The sequence below is a fragment of the Panthera pardus genome, unplaced genomic scaffold, assembly GCF_024362965.1.
Source record: "Panthera pardus isolate Hobbes unplaced genomic scaffold, ASM2436296v1 HiC_scaffold_8, whole genome shotgun sequence".
NCBI lineage: Eukaryota > Metazoa > Chordata > Mammalia > Carnivora > Felidae > Panthera > Panthera pardus.
In genome coordinates, this window is record NW_026527013.1 from 101,121,188 (window position 1) to 101,145,511 (window position 24,324).

General features: G+C 36.4%; 1 protein-coding gene and 2 long non-coding RNA genes across 6 annotated transcripts in view; 2 read left to right on the forward strand and 1 right to left on the reverse strand.

Moving 5' to 3' along the window:
* The window catches only part of UMAD1 (UBAP1-MVB12-associated (UMA) domain containing 1), a 217,288-nt gene that overhangs the window by 185,885 nt on the left and 7,079 nt on the right, over nt 1-24,324 (forward strand). The gene's annotated exons all lie outside the window — the stretch shown is intronic.
* LOC109263740 (uncharacterized) overlaps nt 1-24,324 on the reverse strand; it is a 204,652-nt gene that overhangs the window by 81,419 nt on the left and 98,909 nt on the right. The window lies entirely within an intron of this gene.
* LOC128775689 (uncharacterized) lies at nt 1,448-20,933 on the forward strand. The gene is made up of 2 exons (XR_008420620.1): nt 1,448-7,488; nt 7,527-20,933. It is a non-coding gene; the product is annotated as an uncharacterized LOC128775689 (long non-coding RNA).

A 24,324-nucleotide genomic window follows, 5' to 3' on the forward strand; every position in this document is an offset into this window, starting at 1 on the left:
ATCTAGGGGCGCCTGGGTGGCTCAGTCTGTTAAGCGTCTGACTTCAGCTCAGGTCACGATCTCACAGTCCGTAAGTTCGAGCCCCGCGACGGGCTCTGGGCTGATGGCTCGGAGCCTGGAGCCTGCTTCCGATTCTGTGTCTCCCTGTCTCTCTGCCCCTCGTTCGTGCTCTGTCTCTGTCTCAAAAATAAATAAACATTAAAAAAAATAAAATAAAATAAAAAGCTCATCTAAAAACTAGTATTATTTTTCCAATTGCATTAAAAAGAATAAAATACCCAGGAATAAATTTAACCAAGGAAGCATTCGGTTCCCTGATTTCAAACTATACTGTAAAGCTACAGTAGTCAAAATAGTTTGTTATTGCAATTAAAACAGATACATAGCTCAATGGAACAGAATACACAGCCCAATACACAGCCCAGAAGTAAACTCACACATATATGGTCAATTAATTTATGACAAAAGAGCTAAGGTGTACAATGGGGAAAGGACAGTCTTCAGTAGGTGGCACTGGGAAGATTGGACAACCACATGCAAAAGAATGAAGCTGGACCACTATCTTACATTATACACAAAAATCAACTCAAAATGGATAAAGGACTTGAATGTAAGACCTTCAACCATAAAACTACTAAAAACACAGGTGGTAAGCTCCTTGACATTGGTTTTGGGCAACAATTTTTTGGATATGACACAAAAAGCACAAGTGACAAAAGCAAAAATAAACAAGTGGGTCTATATCAAACAAGCTTCTGCACAGTAAAGAAAACAAGCAACAAAATTAAAAGGCAACTTATGGCATAGGAGAAGATATTTTCAAATCCTATATCTGATCATGGGTTAATATCCAAAATACACACAGAACTCATACAACTCAATAGCAAACCCCCTCCAAAAAATTCAGTTAATAAATGGGCAGGAAGAGTATTTTTTTAATTAAACGTAGGCAGAAGATCTGAATTGACATTCTTCCAAGAAGACCTACAGATTGCCAACAGGTGCTTGAAAAAGTGCTCAATGTCACTAATCATCAAGAGAATGCACATTAAAATATGAGATAAACCTTCACACTAGTCAGAATGGCTATTATCAAAAAAGATGAGAAATAGCAAGTGTTGGCAAGGATGTGGGGAAAAGGGAACTCTTGTGCATTGTTCGTGGGGATGTAAATTGGTACAGCCACTGTGGAAAACAATATGGAGGCTCCTCAGAAAATTAAAAATAAAATTACCATATGATCCAGCAATTCTATTTCTGGGTATTTATCTGACAAAAAGAAACACAAACTGGAAAAGGTATATGCATCCCCATGTTTATTGCAGCATTTTTTGCATTAGCCAAAGAAATGGGTGCAACCTATATGTCCATCAGTGGATGATGCATAAGGAAAATGTTGTGTGTGTGTGTGTGTGTGTGTGTGTGTGTGTGTGTGTGTATAATTCAGCCATAAAAAAGAATGAAATCTTGTCATTTGTAACAACATGGATGGACCTGGAGGACATTATGCTAAGTGAAATAATTCAGAGAATGACAAATATCATATGATCTCACTTATATGTGGAATCTAAAAAAGAAAAAATAAGGCTCGAATTTCACTTGGCTTTTCTAACTCATGGTAGAATAGTGATGATCTTTGGTTATGCTTTGGTTATTGTACCAGATACTGTTAAAACAGAATTAGATTTTAAAACTTGATGTGTATTAAGAATTAGATTGAAGCAAACAATTTTCAATAATAATTGTTCCCAGATTTCAAATATTTTAAGTATGGCAGTTGAGTCCCATAAGTATACTTTTAAAGGGTTTTCACCTTTAAAAAAAAATACTTGATCATATGTGCAAATCAGAATTGATTTCTTTTTGCCTACCCACCCCATTTCTTCTTATTGCTTGCTGTTCCTTACTTATAACACTTCCCAGTTGTTTTCCTTGAGTTTTGTCAAATTTTTCCTCTGTGCTAGAATCCTGACCAAAGTAGCACCATGACAGTTTATTTCCCACTCTGCCTACTGCCAAGCATTGTGCCAGACACATTATAGGGACTCAAATATTTTTTGAAAAGATGAATGCAGTTGACCTTCTGATTCCTAATTCATTTCTTTCCTCTATATTATACTGCCTTAGCCATTTTTTATAATTAGGATGCACATTTTTTAACTGTAGAATGAAGGTCATTATTTATACCTGTTTGGCTGAATTTCTTAAAGCCATTTGGTTTCTTTACATGTACTTACAAAATTCTTAAAATATTTTTTGTAGACAATCATCTCTTGATGTATTCAAGCCAATATGAATTAAGCCCATGAGGAATTTTTTAACTTATTACTAAATGAGGAAAGGAATTCTTGAAAGTTTCAGATACCAGTGGAAGTGAACCACTGATACATTATCTGGCATATCATTTTTTAAATGATAATTTTTAACATTTGTTAATATTAATTGGCTAAATTGTTGAGGCCTCTTTCAACTAGTCATTTATTTTTCTATAGTAACTTTAACTAAATTTAACAGAATCTGTTATGCTACTAAATATATCAAAATGCACCTTATGGTCAATCTGCATTTTGTTTGCCATCTCAATATAAAATGACATACAATTAATGTTTTCCAAAAGAGATGACATTTTAGCAATTTTTAATGCATTCCAGTGCATTTGGTAATGGGGGTGAAGTTACACAAATGTGTGGTTTCACTGCAGGAAGTCTCCAGTTCCTAACATCAACAGTTGCTCTGGTGTCTGAAATGTTCACAGTTTGGTTAAAATTATGCTCAGTACCAAATGTATCACTTCCACCAAGAAAGGTGGAGTCAAATGACACTTCTGGTGGCCTCAAAAATGACAGCAGAGGATATGCTGAAGCCAGCTTCCTGTTACTGAAATGCTTGTTAGAAGAAGTAATTTCTCTGAACATTGTTAAAAGAGAAAGGGAGAAATTTATAAAATCTTGACTGGATTACTGCCTGGATCCATATCACTTGGGTTTGGAAGCCAGGAAATCATCATAAAAATTGTAATTGGCCCTTTTATTATTCAGTCATCAAACTTAACAGAAAAGACAACTAGAAAGTCAAGTCTACTTTTAGAATTATTAGGTCAATTATCAGTATTTCTGAAGGAAAGATCTTTTTAAAGCTATATATACTCTGTCAATTCTGTCATATTTTACTGCCAGCTTTATTAAAACTACTTTCTCAATTTACAAAGATAATGATTTTTCTTGTTCTTTGAAAAACTCCCTATGCCAAATTTGTACAGTGATGGTAGTCTACCTGTTATTTAAGATATAATGATTAGTTTTTTATTACTTGAATTTCTTAGAATAAAGTATTTCCCTTAGGTAGAAATTTAGGATAATACTGAATATGGCAGATTTAACTGACAGTTTCAAATTTCGTGATAGTGCCCTTGTTCTTTGAAAAACTCTATATGCCAAATTTTTACAGTGCTGTTTGTCTGTTATTTAAGATTTGATTAACTTTTATATTACTTGAATTCCTTAGAATAAATTATTTCCTTTAAGTAGAAATTTAGGATAATACTGAATATGGTAGACTTAACTGACAGCTTCAAATTTCATGATAGCTGGCAAGGAAAAATAACAAACATTTACTGGGTAATTTACTGTGTTCCAGGAACTATATTAAGGAGCTTTACCGGTGTTGTTTCAGTCGTTCATCACAACCGCTTACAAGTAGGTTCACTTATTCCCATTTTACAGATGAGGAAACGGGGGCATATGAGGATTAAGTAACCAAGGCACAGAAAACTAAGGTAACTGTTCCAAGAGAGCATAGCTGGGGAGCCCTCAACCAGTGTTGTCATATTATCATTTCTGTAATTCAACATAGTTCACTGCAAAAGCATCTGTGGGGGTAAACACATATAAACTCATCTAGAATAAAATAAAGAAGTGTGGCCAAGAGGAAGAAAACAAGCCAGGGACTGTGTAATCCCAGTGGATTACCAGATGTCTTCTGATGGAAGGGTAGAGTTACCACCACTGCATTACTTAGGCCTGTAACATTCATTCATTCAGCAGTATTTATTGTCTCTTGTGGGACAGGTGCTCTGCTGCTACATGTACAATTAAGTGGTCAGGGACCTTGCCTTGGGGGAGCTTACATTTTAGTAGGAGCAACAGACCAAAAACTAATCTAAAATAAAAATAGGCAAACAGGTAAAGTTATGTCAGGCCATGGTAAATAGAGTGAAGGGTATAACGAGTGGAGGGAAATAGAGAACAGGTTGGGGGAGATCCACTTTAAGACAGGATGGACAGAGCAGACTTCTGCATGGAAATGGTATTTAAGATGTGACTTAAAAGTGTTAGCTGGAGTGAAGCATAGAGAGCAAAGGCAAATTACAATACAGCACATTTTCACATTGGGATTGGAAAAGATTAAAAAGGCTGACAAACACCAAGCTCTGGTGGGGTTGTGGAGAAATAAAATGCTCACACCCTCTATAAGCCTAAACAACTACTCTGGAGAGCAAATTGGTAGTATCTAGTAAATGTGAAAACAATTTTGTACATATATGCAGTTGTTCTTAAAAGAAGTCTTCAAAACAAGATGTCATAAAAGCTTTCTATCATAACTGTAATTGTTGCAAAGGATGGAATTTCCCACACATTGTAAATATTGACATTTAAATATAAAATGATTACATCATTCTTTCAAATATATCCAGTGAAATTGAAATCCCCTAGCAATTTGGTACATGACATCACCCATTTAAAAAATACATGAACAAGCTCTTTAACAATCAGAAATTTCACATCATTCCTTTTTCTACCTGAACTCAGATTTCCATCCACTTCCCCCAAAGAATTTTATCCTTTATCTTGAAAGTCTTTTATTGATCACTGTACCATATTTCCTGGCATTAAAAAATACTGGTATAAATTATTTTTAAAAAATATATTTACTGTGATCATAAGGCCAGGTCTTAGAGAATTTCTTCTGAATTATTATTTTATTAGTATACAGTCAAAACAATATATATGTTACAAATCTTATAATAGACTTTAAAATTTAATTTTTTTAGAAGGACATCCCTTGGTGAGATGGAACCGTCTGTTTTCTTTTTCTTTAATTATTTCATGCATCTGAGGATGACTATTACTAGATTGAAACTAACTGTAAAATGAAGAGAAGATATTGGACCACTAGAAATTACAAGGCCGGATGAGGGCTTACAAAGGTGGATTCGTGTTTTTTAAGTGTATTATATCAAGTAGAATCTATAATATTCAAGTTCATCTAAATAATATAGCTAGGTTAAATGAAATTTTAAAATGAATATAGATTTATGATATTTAAAAATAAGTTGACAAAGAATGAAAATGTTTCTTTTAGAGGCTGAGAAAATAAAAAACACTATAACTGATCCATATTCCTTTTACTTAAAGATGTAGCTTCAATCTCTTGGAAGTAATGTTGAAATTTTCACCACTAATCTACTTTCTGTCTCAATAGATTTGCCTATTCTGAATATTTTACATAAATAGAATAATATGTGTTTTTTTGTGACTGGCTTCTTTCACTTAGGGTCATCTGTGCTGAGGCACATAGTACTTCATTCCTTTTTTCTCCTTTAATTGTTGAATAATATTCCATTAATTGAATATACCACATTTTGTTCATCTGTTCATCAGTTGATGGACATTTGGGTTGTTTCTACCTTTTGGCTCTTGTGAATAATGCTGCTATAAACATTCATGTACAAGAATTTATTTGAATACCTGTTTTTAATTTTTCTGAGTATAACCCTAGAAGTGGAGTTGCTGGGTCTTAGGATAACTCTCTGTTTAACTGTTTGAGAAGCTGCCTGGCTGTTTCCAAAAGTGGCTGCATCATCTTACATTCCCACTAGCAGTGTGTGATGAATCCAGTTTCTCCACATCCAAGCCAGCAGTTGTTGTTACCCGATTTTTATTATACCCATCCTAATGGCTGCAAAGAATCTCACTGTGGGTATCTTATGGTTTTGATTTGCATTTGCTTTATAACTAATGACATCAAGCACCTCTTCATATGCCCACTAGCCATTCATATATCTGCTTTGAAGAAATGTCTGTTCACATCCTTTGCCTATTCTTTAAATGGGTTTCCCTTTATTGTTGAGTATAAGAGGTTTTTTTTTTAATGTTTATTTTTGAGAGAGAGAGAGAGAGAGAGAGAGAGCGAGCGAGGAGGGGAGGGCAGAGAGAGATGGAGACACAGAATCCAAAGCAGGCTCCAGGCTCTGCACTGTCAGCACAGAGCCCGACACGGAGATCAAGCCCATGAGCTGTGAAATCATGACCTGAGTTGAAGTTGGACTCTTAAGTGACTGAGCCACCCAGACACCCTGAGTTTTTTATATATATTCCAGATGCAAGTCCCTTATCAGATATTTGATTTGCAAATATCTTCTCCCATTCTGCTGATTACATTTTCATGTTCTGCATAGTGTCTGTTGAAACACAGAAGTTTGTAATTCTGATAAAGTCTAACATATCTATGTTTTTTATTTTATTACTTTGGTGCTTTGGTGTCATATCTAAGAAACTATTGCCAAATCAGAGGCCATCTAGGTTTACCCTTATATTTTCTTCTAAGATGTTTATAGTTGACCTCATTTCAGGCTTTGATCCTTTTTAAATTCACTTTGTACATAGTGTCATATAAGGGTCCAGTTGCCTTTTGTATGTGATTATCCAGTTGTCCTAGCACCATTTGCTGAAAAGATTGTTCTTCCCCTTTGAATGGTCTTGGTACTTTGTCAAAAATCAGTTGATCATAGAGGGGTAGGAAGATGGTGGAGTAGCAGGATCCTGAGCTCACCTCATTCCACAGATACACCAAAAAAAAAAAAAAAAAAGAAAGAAAGAAAGAAAGAAAGAAAGAAGAAAAAAAAAAAACTACATCTGTACAACTGATTCTGAAAATGATCTGAAGATTGGCAGAATAGACTTTGCACAGCTCATCATAGAGAAAAGATCACCTCAGTAAGACTAGGGGGGCAGAGACCTGGTTGGGAGAATTGGACATTAATACAATAACAGTAGAAAACTGTAACACCCCATTTACATCAACAGATACATCATCTGGAAAGAAAATAAGGAAACAGTGTCTTTGAATGACACATAAAATCAGATGGACCTAACAGATACGTACAGAACATTCCCTCCCAAAACAACAGAATACACATTCTTTTCAAGTACACATGGTACATTATCCAGGATAGACCACACGTCAGTGCACAAAACAAGTCTCAGAAGTTTAAAAAGACTGAAACCCTATCAAGCATCTCTTCCAACCACAATAGTATGAAACTAGAAATCTATTACAAGAAAACCAGAAATAAACACACGCAGGCTAAACAGCATGCTACTAAACAACCAATGGGTCAATGAAGAAATCAAGGACGAAATCAAGAAATATGTGGAGACAAATAAAAATGAAAACACAAAGGCCCAAAATCTTTGGGACACAGCAGCTGTGTCCCTCAAAAGCAGTTCTAAGAGGGAACTTTTGAGCTTTCCCTCAAAAGCAGTTCTAAGAGGGAAGTTTATAGCAATACAGGTCTATCTCAAGAAATAAGAAAAATCTCAAGTGTACATCCTAACCTTACAACTAAAGGAACTAAAAAAAGAACAAAGCCCAAAGCTAGTAAAAGAAATAATAAATATTAGCATGAAAATAAATGAAATAGAGACTTAAAAAGCAATAGAAAAAAAGATCAGTGAAACCAAGAGCTGTTTCTTTGAATAGGTCAACAAAATTGATAAACCTTTAGCCAGACTCCTCAAGAAAAGAAGAGAGAGGACTCCAAAAAATAAAATCAGAAAAGAAGGAGAATAACAATTGACACCACAAAATACAAAGGATTATGAGAGAATGTTATGAAAAATTATATGCCAACAAATTGGACAACCTAGAAGAAATGGATAAATTTCTAGGAACACCCAATCTTCCAAAACCAAATCAGGAAAAAATAGAAAATCTGAACAGACTGATACTAGTAATGAATTTGAATCAGTAACCCAAAATTCCCAACAAAAATCCAAGACCACATAACTTCACAGGTGAAGTTTACCAAACATCTAAAGAGTTAATACCTATCCTTCTCAAATTATTCTAAAAAATAGGAAAGAAGGCTTCCAAATTCATTCTGTGAGGCCAGCATTATCCTGATACCAAATAAGACAAAGACACTATTAACAACAACAACAAAAAAACCTACAGGCCACTATCTCTGATGAATATAGATTTGAAAATCCTCAACAAAATATTAGCAAAAGAAATTCAACAATATATTAAAAGGATCATTCACCACAATCAAGTGGTATTTATTCCAGGGATGCAAGCATGGTTCAATATTTGCAAAGCAATCATTATGACACATCACATTAACAAGAGGAAGGATAAAAACCATATCAGCATTTCAATAGATGCAGAAAAAGCATTTGACAAAATACAACATCCACTGATTAAAAACTCCCAACAAAATGAGTTTATAGTAAACATGCCTCAATATAAGAAAGGTTATTTATGACAGACCCACAGCTAATATCCTACTTAATGGCAAAAACTGAGAGCTTTTCCTCTAAGAGCAGGAACAAAGTAAGGATGTCCACTCTCACCACTTTTATTCAACATAGTACTCTAAGTTCTAACCACAGCAGTCAGACAGGAAAAAAAAAAAGGCATCCAAATTGCTAAGGAAGAAGTGAAATGTTCACTATTTGCAGATGACATGATACCATATATAGAAAACCCTACAGGCTCCACCAAAACACTATTAAAACGGATAACTGAATGCAGTAAAGTTATACATTACAAAAATTAATATTCAGAAATCAGTTGCATTTCTATACACTAATAATAAAGGAGCAGAAAGAGAAATGATGAAAACAATCATATTTACAATTGCACCAAAAAGAATAAAATACCTAGGAATAAGTTTAACCAAGGAGGTGAAAGACATATACTCAGAAAACTAGAAGACATTCATGAAAGAAACTGAAAATGACAGACATATATGAAAGGTATACCATGGTCATGAATTAGAGAATTATTATTGTTAAAATGTCCATATTATTCAAAGCAATCTACAGATTCGATGCAATCCCTATTAAAAAACCAGTAGCATTTTTCATAGAACTAGAACAAATAATTCTAAAACTTGTATGGAACTACCAAAGACCCCCAATAGCCAAAGCAGCCTTGAGAAAGAAGAACAAAACTGAGCTATCATAATTCCAGATTTCAGATACACTACAAAGCTATTATAATCAAAACAGTGTAGTTAATACTGGCACAACAATAGACACATAGATCAATGGAACAGAATAGAGCACCCAGAAAGAAACCAATGCATATATGGTCAATTAATCTACAACAAAGGAGGCAAGAATATACAATGGAGAAAATACAGTTTCTTCAATAAATGTTGGTAGGAAAACTAGACAGCTACATACAAAGGAATGAAACTGAAACACTTTCTTACACCATACATAAAAAAAAAAAAAATGTATTAAAGATCTGTGAGACCTGAAACCATAAAACTCCTAAGAGAAAACATAGGTAGTAATCTCTTAGACATCAGCCTGGATAACATATTTATGGATAGGTCTCCCCAGGCTATGGAAACAAAGGCAAAAGTAAACTATCAGAACTATACCAAAGTAAAAAGCTTTTGCACAGCAAAGGAAACCATCAACAAAACAAAAAGGCAACCTAGTGGATGGGGGAAGATATTTGCAAATGATATATCTGACAAAGGGTTAAAACCAAACTATATAAAGAACTTAAATAACTCAACACCAAAACAAACAACCCCCCCAAAAAAACCCAAACAACAAAAAACATGCTAATTAAAAAATGTGCAGAGGACAAGAATAGACATTTTTCCACAGAAGACCTACAGATGGCCCACAAGCACATGAAAATATGTACAACATCACTAATCAGGGAAATGCAAATCAAAACCACAATGGGACTATCACCTTCAGAATAGCTAGTATTAAAAAGAAAAGAATTTGCAACAATGTGGATGAAACTAGCGTGTATTATGCTAAGTGAAATAAGTGAATCAGAAAAAGATAAATATATGATTTTACTCAATTTAAGAAAGCAAACAGATGAACATAGGGAAGGGAAGGAAAAATAAAATAAGATAGGAGGAAAGCAAACCATAAGAGTCTCTTAAATATAGAGAACAAACTGAGGGTTACTGGAGGGGAGTTGGGTAGGGGGATGGGCTAACTGGGTGATGGCATTAAAGAGGGCACTTGTTAGGATGAACACCGGTGTTATATATAAGTGATGAATCACTAAATTCTATTCCTGAAACCATCACTACACTATATGTTAACTAACATGGATTAAAAAAAAAAAAAAGGCCAATAACAAGTGTTAGTGAGGATGTGGGAAAAAAAGGAACTCTTGTGTACTGTTGGTGAGAATGTAAATTGGTGCAACCATTATGGAAAACAGTGTGGAGTTTCTTCAAAAAATTAATAATAGAATTACCATATGACTTGTAATTGCACTATTGGATATTTACCCAAATAAAATGGAAACACTAATTTGAAAAAATCTATGCACTCCTATGTTTATGGCAGCATTATTTACAATTGCCAAGATATGGATATGGATGCAACCTAAGTGTCCATCTATAGATGAATGGATAAAGGTGTGTGTGTATATATATATATGTACAATGAAATATTACTCAGCAATAAAAAAAATGAAATTTTGCCATTTGCAACAACCTGGACAAACATAGAGGGTATTATGCTAAATGAAATGAGTCAGAACACAGAAAAACAAATACCACATGATTTCCCTTATATGTGGAATCTAAACAAAACAAATAAAAACAGACTTTTTTGCCTTGAATTGTTTTTTTTAATTGGTTTTCATTTACAGTGTCTTTATCACATTGCTAAGAATTTGTTTGTTACATTAATTCCAGTTAGTTAACATACTGTTATATTTAAAGTGTAGGATATGGTGATTCAGCAATTCCACACAATATCCAGTGCTCATCAGGACAAGTGCCCACCTTAATCTCCATCACCTATCTCACCCATTTCTCCTAACCCCTTCCCCTCTGTTAACCATCAGTTCCTTTTCTATAGCTAAGAGTCTGTTTCTTGCTCTCTCGCTCTCTCTCTCTCCCTCCTTTTCCTCCTCTCCTCCTCCCTCCCTCTCTGTCCCTTGCTCAAAAACAAACAGATTCTTAAGTACAGAGAACACACTGGTGGTTGCCTGAGGGGAAGTGGGGATGGAGGAGGGCAAAACAGATGGTGATTAAGATGTGAAAATTTCCAGTCATAAAATAAACAAGTCACAAAGATGGAAAGTATACCATAGGGAATATAGTCAATAATATTGTAATAACAACAACATGACAGATGGTGACTACACTTACCATGGAGAGCACTAAATAATGCCTAGAATTGTTGAATCAATATGTTATACTCCTGAAACTAATATAACACTGTATATTAATTATACTTTAATAATAAAAATAAAAGCTAGGCAGCTATAAAAGTAGTTTATCATAGGTTTATTTCTGGACTTTTAATTCTATTTGATTGATACATATGTCTATCCTTATGCCAGTACCACACTGTCTTAATTACTGTTGCTTTGTAAAAAGTTTTGAAATCAGAAAATACAAGTCCTCCAATGTTGTTCTGTAATATTGTTTAAAGATTATCTCACAGTTCTGGGTACTTGAGAATTTCATGTGAATTTTAGGATCAGCTTGTCAATTTCTACAAAGATATCAGCTGGGATTCTGATAGAAATTGCCTTTGAAGAGTATTGCCATCTTGATAATATTGTATTCTGATCCATGAACATGGGATGTTTTTCCATTTAGAGTTTCTAAAATCTCAATAATGATTTGTAGTTTTCATAGTATAATTTTTTTACTTCTTTTGTTAAATTTATTCCTAAATATTTTATTGCTTGATGCTACTATAAATGGAATTGGTTTCTTAATTTCATTTTTGGATTGTTTATTGCACATGTATAGAAATACAACTTATTTTTGTACATTGATCTTGTATCCTCCAACCTTGCTGAACTTACTATTTCTTATAGTATTTTAATGAATTTCTTAGATTTTCCTACATACAAGATCATATGTCACTTACATATAGAAATAGTTTTATTTCCTTTCTAATCTGGATGCTATCTATCTACCAGTTATTTCTTTTAAAATCTGTTACTGATAAATTGCCTAATTGCTCTGGGTATAACATCTAATAACATGTTGAGTAGAAGTGGCAAAAGTGGACATCCTTGCCTTGTTCCTAATCTTAGGGGGAAAGCATCTAGTCTTTCATTGTTAAGTATGATGTTTGCTTGGATTTTCTGGAGAAATCCTTTAATCAGGTTGAGAAAGTTTCTTTGAGTTCCTAGTTGAGTGAGTGTTTTCATTGTGAAAGTGTATTTGATTTAAAAAAAATTTTTTTTTCTGGGGCGCCTGGGTGGCTCAGTCGGTTGAGCATCCGACTTCGGCTCAGGTCATGATCTCACAGTTCGTGAGTTCAAGCCCCACATCGGGCTCTGTGCTGACAGCTCAGAGCCTGTAGCCTGCTTCCGATTCTGTGTCTCCCTCTCTCTCTGCCCCTCCCCTGCTCATGCTCTGTCTCTCTCTCTGTCTCAAAAATAAATTAAAAAAAAAACATTAAAAAAAATTTTCTGAGCCCATTTAGATGATCATTTAGTTTTAATTATTTAATTGATAAGGTTTATTCATTAATTGATTTTCCTTAAATTCATGTAAACCATGATAGTACAAAGCTCATGCTACCAAAAAAGCATAATACTTTACATATATTGTTTGTATAGGTCTCTTCTCAAAAACAAATTAGTTTTTTTGGGTTGTGAAAAAGGAAACTGAAGGAATAGCACAAATTGAGTAAATGTATGTGAAAGTGAAAGTTTTTGTGTTTTCTTCTCAGTGATTATCTGCTCAGAATTTTTAAATTGTTTTTAAACTTGTGATTTGCTTTACTTTTTGTAGTTGGTGATCCAGATATTTTTTAAAGTATCTTTTCAAGTAATCACCGTGAAATTTCTATTTTGAAGTACATCACTTTAATCAATTTTTGTGTTTAGGTTGTAGTTCAAAGCAATTAAATTAACACGAAGTAAAAAACACACAAGGCCTTTAAAAAATTAACTGTATGCTTTGAGCATGAAAACACTGCTTTCATTTGTGCTACTCTGGGCATAAGTAGGGATGATGTACTTCCCCTTTTTTTCTACATTTAAGGGTCCACCCAGAAATTTGCAACTACTTTGAGTCCCGGAAATGTTCTCATTCTCTTTTCTTGCCTGTGATATAATCTCTTAATATAGTTGGTTCAAGAGTCATGTTAAGTAGACCCAGATCACATGTGTGAGCCTCTTAAGGGCAAGGTAACTTCTCTGTTTGCTGAGAACAGATTGCAACCTGGGTCCCAACACCTGGTACCTTCTTGTCATTGCTCAGAGGTGCCATAGGCTAGAGAATGTGGGCAGTTGAATCCAGTCCATTCCTGTCACTGGACAGTGGCCACAGAAGTCTTGTCTCAGGAAGTGTCATTAGTGTGTGGTTACTTTACTTTCTTAAATATAACTGGAATATATTTTGTTAAGGTAAAAAGGTTACTTTAAAAATATGTTATTCAGGCATCACAACACTGCTTTTTAGGGATTAAACTTATCTAAATAGTCTGTAATTTCAGGGTTTCCATGATCCACATAGAATTAGCATATCCAGCTGGATATAAAAATGACAATACAACATGCAGTGGTTTTCCCTTGTTCTTTTTTTTTCTTCAAAAAAATTGGATTCTTCCACATTATATATGCTTTTCTTTGTTTTGTTTTGGGAGAAAAAGAAAGTATGATCTTTGGAAAAGTATTCCATAACTCTGAAAAAATACTCCCTGATAAAATACTTTTGAAACAATTTGAAAAAGTCTTTAGAAACGGCACATTTAAAAGACCTGAAGCGAAGTTTCCTTGGACTGTGTCGGGTTTGGGAGGCAGCATAGACTAGTGGCTAAAAGTGCAGTTCCAGAGTTAGACTAAATTATTTGGGTTTCAATATTCCCCATCTGTTCAGTGGAGATGAAAATAGTATGTACATCATAAACAAAACATTCAATGAGATAACACAGGTAAAGAGCATAGAACAGTGACTGGCAATAAAGTGCTTGTTAAATGTTATCCGATGTCTGTAGCAGTGGAGGTACACTATTAGAACCTTAAAACAGACTCAAAGTCAATAAAATTAGAATTAGTAATACTAATAGAATTTACTTATTAGTGTACATCAAAACTCAAATCTAAATCCTTATTTCCACCGTCACAGGGAGACCATAAATTAGTGTCTTTAATGAATTTCCATCAACGTACCTGCAAAGTAGGCATGGGAGGGAAAACAGAAACTCTGCTGGACTCTGAGTGTAGATTCTATACATTTAAGAATACTCTTAGAAATTACAGGTGTTTGTTTTTAAGACACTTTGGCAGTTGAAGCCATAGCAATTATTTCTAGAAGGCTAAAAGAAAATCTGTACTAGGTTCTGAAAATCAACTACCCAGAAATACCAGACCTTTGAAAACTAGTCCTCAAGGGCACCTGGGTGGCTCAGTTAAACATCTGACTTCGGCTCAGGGTCATGATCTCATGGTTTGTGAGTTTGAGCCCTGCATCAGGCTCACCGCTGTCAGCACAGAGCCTCCTTTGGATCCTCTGCCCACCCCCCACCCACCCCGCCTTCTGTCCCCTGCTACCCCTCCCCTGGTTGTTCTCTCTCTCAAAATAAATAAGTAAACTTAAAAGAGGGAAAAAGAAAGCTAGTGCTCATGTAACCAATAGCCACCGTGGAAACGGTGGCTTCTAGAGAGTTAACTGCTGTTGCTGCTTCCGTCCGCCGCCGCTCATGAGGCCTTTCTGTCCCTCATTCAGTCATCATGATCACCCAACTGACCCATGGTGAAGTCATTAGGTGGCCAGAAGGGAACTATGTGAGGCTCTTTCCTCTCCTATCCTATCTTCCATTTCTATCAGGTTAATTATGTTCACCCTTTGACTTCTGATAACCAGTCACTGCCACTTCCAGTGAACCATTGCTTTTTTTGTCATACACATGCATCTTTCTGAATCCCTTTCTTTTTACTAGATTTTACCACTTAATCTCAGGAAAATTCTACTTTGTCACCTTGCTCTTCATAAGAGTAAAACAAAAACTGTTAAACACAACTCTCCAGATTTCCTAGACCTATTTCTAATGAAAATAATCTGACAATACAACAATCTTAAAAGTACACCAAAGTACCTTCCAGATTCCTTACCAAAGTTCAGTTCCTACAACTAAATTTGCTTTTTTCAGTAGAGACAATGGTCATTGGGACTTAAATCTAATCCTCTTCCTAAGTCTTGCAGATTAACTTTCAGCTTGAAGTACAAGAAACAGTATATATTCTGATAATTACCACTTTCTCCCTAAAAACTTAGGAATCCTGAAAAAGGATGTCCCTAAGAATTGGTTATATATTAAGCAGTTTTTCTGCTGTTGATCTGAAAGCATTTTTCAACCATTCCGTGTATTTTCCTTTGGTTACTCTATTGAGGCATTTAAAAATTTTTAATTAAGATTTTAAATTAAATTTTAAAAATTGAGCTATGTGAATTTTAAATTTTCCTCTAAATTTGGGCACAATTGTGGCTTCTCATTTTTAATCATTTCTTAGCATTATTCACTCTCTATTTTGTTGGGTAGACTTTCTCTCAGAGGAGGTAATGACATCTCATACCCTTAAAATAACACACAAAAGAATTACAGCACAGAGTTCCAGAGTGGGTAGAAAGTCTTAGAGATAATGGTGCTGCTTCAAACAAGATTGAAATACCATCAATTATACTCAGATTTCAATCTATAAAATATTAAGCTGGCAAGGCTTACTTTAATCATGATTTTAAAACTAAACAAAGCATATATTATAAAAAGGTGCATACGAATTTATTATACCTTAAAAATCACAATTCAAAATAAGCAGGGAACATTTTCTATTTCCCTCGCTTCAGGCTCTTGCTAACGTGGCTCCACATATCATAAATACTCTGTATTCCTATATTCATTGAAACCTGAGAGTCCTTTTTGAATTATTTCCTAATTCTCTATCTCATTAATTTTACTGTAGTTTAAAAATACTGTAGAAACAACCCAAATGTCTATTAACAGATAAGTGGATAAACAAAATATGGTATGTACATACAATGGATTATTATTTAGCCTTAAAAAGGAATGAAATTCTGATACACGAAACAACATACATCGTCTCTAAAAACATGCTAAGTGAAATAACCCAGTCACTACAGGATGAGCATTGTACAATTAGAGGTACCTAGATAGGCAAACTGATGGAAAGTATAATGCATAGAGGTTACCAGGGGCTGGGGGAAGGGAAAAATGTTAAATGGGTACAGAGTTTCTGCTTGAGATGATGGAAAAGTTCTAGAGATAGACGGTGGTAATAGTTGCACAATATTGTGAATGTACTTCATTCTACCAAATTATACACTTAAAAATGGTTAAGATGAAATTTTATGTTGCATATATTTTACCACAATAAAAAAAAATATTATCCTGAGTTAGCCATAAAATAATAGTGCTCTCCTTGGGGCTCTGAGCATACACCACGAAGGGACCCAGCCTCTTGCCATTCTGAGTAGCCCCTTCATTCTCACACGGGGGTGGAGAAAACACAGCTGTATTTACTTTTCCAACCCCATCTTCTATTTTGAAATACAACCTTTTTTGCAAATGAGAGCCAAGGTCAAGTGACACAGCACTCCTCTCACCATTTCGGTTTGCCAAACATTGTTTTTCTAGCAGAGTGCTGGGTTAGGTGCAGCGAGTGTGGGTAATGCTACCACTCACATGCCCTCTGAGTGGAATTTAATTAGCCTACCTTCATAATTTCTGTACTCCATTGTATATTCACCAACGATAGTATTTCCAAGTGTGTGGCCTATTCCACACACAAATTCAAATTACAAAGAAAATAAGGCTTTTCCTGTCCCATATTTTTCTATTTCTTAAAGATTTTTCTGTTTCTTGAGTTTAGAAAGATGTTTAAGGTGAACATGAGGTCCTACTGATCATTGTCTTCGGATTTCGGCTATGGACATGACAATTCTATGTACATACTAGCATGTATTTATGTCTTCACATAATGATAATATAAACAATGACAAAATATAAACTTTTCGGAGTAAACTATGAGCAGAACAGATTAGCTTTCTATCTTCAAACAACAACCTTAACATGCCATAATCATATGTTTATTTTTTTAACAACATCTAAATGGTTGTTCTTAAAAAATATATTATTCTTAGGTTATGAATTTTTAAATGTTCATTACATCAAAGCATATACCAAGAAAGCCCAGCATGTAGCTATTACTTAATATCTTTAGATTTACTTTCTTTTTGGATTTCCTACTACTATCGTATGCTATTTATTTCCACTCAATCAAGATGATACAAGTATGCCTACGTATCTAATTACCTCAAAAATGTGTATATAAAGTATTTATGTTTTCTTACCATCTCTAAAAAAGGAAGCATTCCATTTCCCTTCTTGTTGTATATGCAGATGGTTGAGGTGCTTTGTTGTTTTACAAAACGAAAATCAAGCATTTGAGTGAAACTAATATTTAGTCTGCTTAGATCTCAAAGATCATTTTTCATTGTTTTTCTTTGAAATTATCTGGAAAAAATATGACCTTGTTGCACTGTGCTCTGAAGAAGTTGAACAGATACTTAAAATAAAACTATATAAATGGGAAGTTAAGTGGAATCCAGTGTGACTAATAAGGGATATCAAATTCTTTAGACCTGTGGTGTACATAATAAGCTTAAAGAGTTTGTGTACAAAAGGCTAAGCCATTGTGTAGCCGTGGCTATGATCAGTTGCTATAGTTTTCTAAGCCATTACGTATTGGATCCTGCTTACTAGATTTAACCTAGTAACAAGATGCTTAGTTGTTCTGTTACTTTAAGCTCTACTTCTATTGTGTCACAGTCTGTACTTTTGGACCGTCATTCTCTACTCCGGATGACACTTGGCCATAGAGAAATTCCTAAGTCCTTAAAACAAACAAAAAAACAGGCAAGTTAACTTTAATACCCTTGATGAAGGCCTTTACACTGAAGGGGGAGCATCGGTTGTAAATCAGGAGAGCCAGAGTACGCATCTCTGCCAATTAGTAGTGATGTGACCTTAGATAGTCCTTAAACTTTGAGCCTTAGAAGATGAGAATTGAAACAGTAGCTAACCTATCAAATTTAACGGGGTGTGAGGCTCAAATGAAATAACGTGTGTGAAACTACTTTGAAAACTGTATGAAGCAATAAACAAATGCCATTTTTCCAAGATTCTGATTAGAACTTGTCTTATCCCACAGATTTGACTGAATTTTGAAATTGATAAAACCATACCAGCAAGTTGTTTCATAGAATATAATAGCACATGTGAGTTTTAAAAACCATTAGTTTGTTATATTTTTTATTTCCAGATCATTTAACATCTGCACAACTCTATTTTTGTTTGTTTGGTGTGGTTAATAGGCCTCTCTTTTTTTGGTGTAAATGAAGATGCATGGGAGGTAGAAATTGGTGGGGTCCTAATGTCCTATTAAGGGTGCTCCTTTTCCTCCTCTGCCTCCTGGGCCAATGGAGAAATAGGATCAAAGAGCCAGCAGACAGAGTAACAAAATGTCCCCCTTTTGACTAAAATAGCCTAGGCCGGAGGAGACAGCTTAATGCAGTAGCTAAAACGAACTTCCACACTCCCGATAACTCATGTCTAGACCTGTGGGGAAAGTGTAAGTCAGCACAAAAGACACTCTTACTCTGGCAACTTGTCTCCCCTGGTCCAAGTAAAGAGAGAAGAAAGAGACTTTCTCCAGGCCTCAGGACCTTTGATGGTTTAGTGTCCGTTATCTAGAAACATGGACCTATGGCTGTCATCCACCAACTGGGTAGTTCAGCCTACCTCCTTGGGGAGGGATAGGGGGCAGGGCAGACAGCCATAAAGGTTAGAGAAAAATCCCTCTTTATGGAAACCAGAAGAGTAAGACAGAAGCTTTTCTCTTTAACAGGGGGTGAACAGAAATTAAATTAAATAAATGATTCCATAATCTCTAAGACTTCCACCCATCCTCTCTCCTAATCAGCCCTCTTCTCTGAGGCTTTCCTCCTCTTACAGTGCTTACCAGTCCTACCACCCTGTTGCTGGTCCTGTTCCCCACACCCCTGCCCTCAAGCATAGGCTCCACTGTAGCCCTTTCAGACTCTACCAGAAATACTGGTTCCTGGGAGAGAAGAGCCATGTAAGGCAGCTTGATGCCCTAGATTGAATGTGTCCCCCCCAAATTCATATGTTGAAACCTAATCCTCAATTATGAGGGTATTAGGAGGTGGGACCTTTGGGAGGTGATTAGGTCATAAGGGTAGAGCCCTCATGCATGGGATTAGTGCCATTATAAAAGAGGTCCCAGAGAAAGCCCTGGCCTTTTCTGCCATGTGATGTTTTAGGGAAAAGAGAGCAGTCTACAAACCAAGAAGCAGGCCCTCACCAGACACTGAATCTGCCAGCACCTTGATCTTGGACTTTCTAGCCTTCAGAACTGTGAGAAATAGATTTTGTTGTTTATATGCCACCCAGCGCATAATATTTTGTTATAGCAGCCAGAATGGACTGAGACAGTTAATTAGGGGGAATTTGGAGTAGACCGGCCTAGTTTCTTCCTCTCTCTCTCAGTGAAAGGTGGATCTGTGGTAAAAACAGCTTCCATGGCCTCATCTACACTGTAGCAGCACTTCATTGAACTTCCTTTGGGAGACACATTTGTGAAGTAGTTTGTTTGCCAAGTCAAGAATAATCCACCTCATTCTTTAGGAAATAGATGTAACTGGAGCCTCAAACTAGTTTTAAGTTCTATCTGTATTTAATACTACCCATGGTTCACCATGTGGATGATAATGTGAAAAACAGCAAAATCTTGTTAGAGAAAAAAAAAAAAAAAACCAGATGTGGAAATCCAGCTTAACATAATTCCCGGTTTAGTTTGAATAAATCTGAATATAAAGTTCACAAAGAAACTTAGTCATTCAATAAACAGGTATTGATCACCAATTATGAGCAGGCATTGCTCTGATTGCCAGACAAATGTGGATGAAGGCTGTTGTCCCTGGCTTTGAGCGGCCCATAGTTTTAGGAGAGTGACAGAGAACTCTAGTCTAGTATGATTTGTGCTGTGAGAGAAGTACATACAAGCTGTTATGGGAATACATGGGCAGGCACTTGGCCCAGGTTTGAGGAGTTACTTGGGGAGATCTTTCTAGAAGAGTCCTGATGTGCTTCCTGAAGGGCAAGTTGAAATAGGCAAGATGAAGAGAGTAGAAGAAGAGACAAAGATGTCCTAATTAAGGCAGCAGTAATCGAATGAGCCAAAGCTCAGAGCGAAAGGGGGAGCTTGGCATGTTTGGATAATAGCAGGTAGCTTGGTATGGATGAAGATGTTAGGGAATGGTAATAAAAGAAAATAGAGGGATAAGCAAATCCAGATCATAGCTATGTACTACAATATGCAGTTTGTTCTCTTGTCCAAAGGCATTGAGGAGTGTTAAGCAAGGAAGAGCATGTGTGTGAAATAGCACCAACGAGAAGGAGCATATAGTGTAGGGTGAGCGAGGCCAGATGCAGGACACTCTGGGAGCATCCATGACACGAGACTGCAGTGGCTTGCAGTAAGAGAATTGACAGTGGGGCCAATGGGAAATGAAACTTGGGGAGACATTAAAACCCTCAAAATCAGGAGGAGTCAGCCATTTACTGGATGGAGAAAGTGACAGGGAGGGAAAGGTAAAAGACAATTCAGGCTTCTGTGTTTGGTACTCATTATACAAAAAAAAAAAAAAAAGTTAGAAGAGCATTAGGCTGGGGTAGAGCTGGGAAGGGCTTGAGAGTCAGGTTCAGAACATGTTGAGTTTAATGTGCCACAAGAAAAGGTATAATAAGGAGTTGAACACATGAGTCAGGGTGGTTTCAGGATGGGTGTGGACATATGTGCATGTGTGTGGATCTACTTTGGGGCAATGGAGGAGTAGGGCAGAAGGACCCATGGATAGGGATAAGCTCCTCCAAGGGTGTGTGGAGACTAAGAAGAATAAAGGAACAGAAATGAGACCCTGGGAGAATACCTTCTTTTCAGAAATAGGCAAAAGAATAATGAGCTAGACAGATAGAGGCAACACTAAGAAGTGGCCCAGAAGCCAGAAAATAAAAACTCTGAGAGTGACCCATCTTACGTGCTACAAAGAGGTCATATAAAGTTAGCACTTGAGAACATCTTCTGAGTTTAGCACAGTGTGATTATTAGTAACCTTGGACGAAGTAGTGTCAGTACTGGGGCAGATGGCAGTGGGTGAGGAGTGAAGCAGACAGCAAGCGTCAACAATCGGCTCAGCCTGGTTGTGAAAAAAAGGATAGTGTGGGTGTTCAGTGGGTAAGATGCCAGTGGGTGCGAAAGACCTTAGGAGAATTTCCTGTAAATCATGAATTGACTATATAAAAGATTTGCAATTGGGAGCCACCTCCTAATGGATGAAGCCATGTCCTTGAAGACTAGGGACAGGATTGGGTGTGGAACACCGGGAAGGGATTAGCTTTGGGTAGGAAGAGGGCAACATGCCCCTGGTGGCAGGGGAGAAGCATGGAGGGGTACAGATGCAGATACATTTTTGGGGAGCCGTAAGTAGAGGAGATCCTCACCTGATGGTTTCTCTTTCTTCTGTAGAGTGGGATGCTAGCCCACCGGCTGGCAGTGAGGAGACAGGTGGTGATGTAGGGCCAGGGGAGAGGAGAGCAGGGGTGAAAGTGCGCTGGCAAGAATGAGAGGGAAGGCCTACAGCACAATATGAGATTTCTGGATAGCCTAAGGTCAGAGATTATGAACTTATATAAATTAACTTCCTAAAAATGTTTTGTTTTTTTTTTTAAATCACTGGAATAGCCTTTTTTATTTCCCAAACCAGAACTAAACAGGATCCCATGCTGAACATACTGTTTCTTGCTGGTTCCTTTCCTAAAATGCTTCTCTTTCCTCTTTCCACTGCTCCCCCCCTAGAGTTGGCTGTACAGAAGATTTTCCGGCTTCAGTGAAGCCACTTTTCCAAGAAAGCATGGAACAGATCACAGAAGCAAGTGCCAGCTTGCCTACTTCCCCCTCTTCACTTGCATACATTCAGCTGGAGTTCTGAAAAGAGGAAGTCAGGAGACTTTTTTTTTTTTCTTTAAGAACGATAGAAGAAGCAGGAAGCACAGGCAGGTGGAAATACTGGGGGGAGAAGAGGGGGGAGAAAGAGGAAAGGGAACAAATACTGCAAAAAAAAAAAAAATCATGAGCCAAAACATAAATTGAAATGATGTCAGAGATCAGAAAGGAAAGGGAAGGGAGCAAAGAAAAGATCTATCTACTTTCTGACCTGGTCTTTCTGTTCAAATATGTGGCAGCCTCAAACTGGGAACCCCGGCCCCATGGGAAGCAGGTTTTCAGTGAGTTCCTTTCTCTCCTGCCTAATTTATCTGTATCGGTGGTCAGGTGTTCTGGGCTTTTGTTTGTTTCTTTGGCCTAACCCCACAACTTAAAAGTCAAGTGCCTAGAATATCTCAGAAATAAGGGGACCAGATTCGGTGCCATTCAAGGGTCACAAGTGAGCCCTCATGATATGCAGGCATTACTGTTCTGGGTATGGAGGATTTGCAGAAAAATGGCAAACAGTCTCTACTTTTGCAATATCATTTCTCCCTAGTGAAAGGAGACTGTGGCTTCGGACTTATGTAGGTGTAAGAGACCAGTCCTCTGGCTTTTATCAGCCAGCCAGGCATTTATTAGCAACCAGCTTCTTAGAGAAAAATAAGGAGCTTGAGTACGGCCTTAACTGTGCCATTGCTTGTATCACCTTCTAACCTCTTGTCCCCTGATGCTTCTGACTCAGATTTGCCCCCCAACCCACCCCCATCAAGATGCTGATGTAATGCAAGCAGATACCAGCTGAAGCCAGAATAGAATGGATAGTTATCTGGGGAGATAAAGTGACAGTGTTGCCTGTTCAAGCTATTGTTCAAAGGAACATGTCTTTTATTTATAGTTGTTAGAATTTAAAGGCATAGACAGCCAGAGCTTGACATTCCCTCTTCTTACTATAACTCGTTTCCTAGAAATAGGCTTTAGCAAATAGCTACCTTCTTTGTATGTAAATTGAATGTGTTAGGTGTTTTATACCTGGTTTCATATTCTTCTAATAGGTTCTATTACTGTTTTGGTTAAGGTTGGTTTCTAAATTTTAATGCATCAATATTTTGCTTTTATACGACACTATTTTAGCTTTGCTTATCTGAGGCACAGGTTGCGTCAAGAAAGCAGGAGGTTTAAAAAAAATGCCAAATATAGGTGACGTTCCTATTAATAACATTTTCATACTTTAGTCGGGTATGGCTCCGTAAATTAAGTCTCCAAATTGTTAGCGGGTTTGCAAATTGGCACTCCTTAATAGATTCCATGGTGGTTTGGGGGGCTTCTGTGCCATGAGGTTCCCAGGATGCCACGAACCTTCTGTCGCTCCAGGGAAGTGACTTCATTTCTCTAAGCCTTTACTGAGAAGTGTTATGTGCCTTGTATTCTTGGACTGTTTTTTTCTGAAGCTCTGAGATTTTACAGATTGAACCTCGTGAATCTTTACCACCCCTCTGCAAGAAAGGGAGGAATAGTGCCTCTAAACCTTTTTGAATTACTTGAAACGAAGATAATAGAGTGTGAGGAATACAAGATAAACTTGGCTGGCCCATTTTTTTAGCAGGTTTGCTGATGAACAAGAAATAATTATTTTTATACAAACACGAAAATAGCTTATTATTTGTAAACTTCATTTGTTGTAATGATACAGATAAAGAAATTTACTTTCTCCCCAAGATTAAAAAAATCTGACACGGTATGCTTCTATTTAAACACTAATTTGAAAAAAGTATTAAAGCTAGATTATATGAAGGAACTTCTGCTCAAGAACATTGTCATAGCAGCCTTTCTGTGAACAGGATTAATCACAAAAATAACGAATATGCCTTATGAACATAATATTCGAAGTAATTTTCAAAAATTTGGCTATTAACTATAAGGTTAATTGATTCTTTTCTTCTCGCTCCATTGTGGTTAACATACTCATTCTTCCCTTTAAAGACCCATTTTATT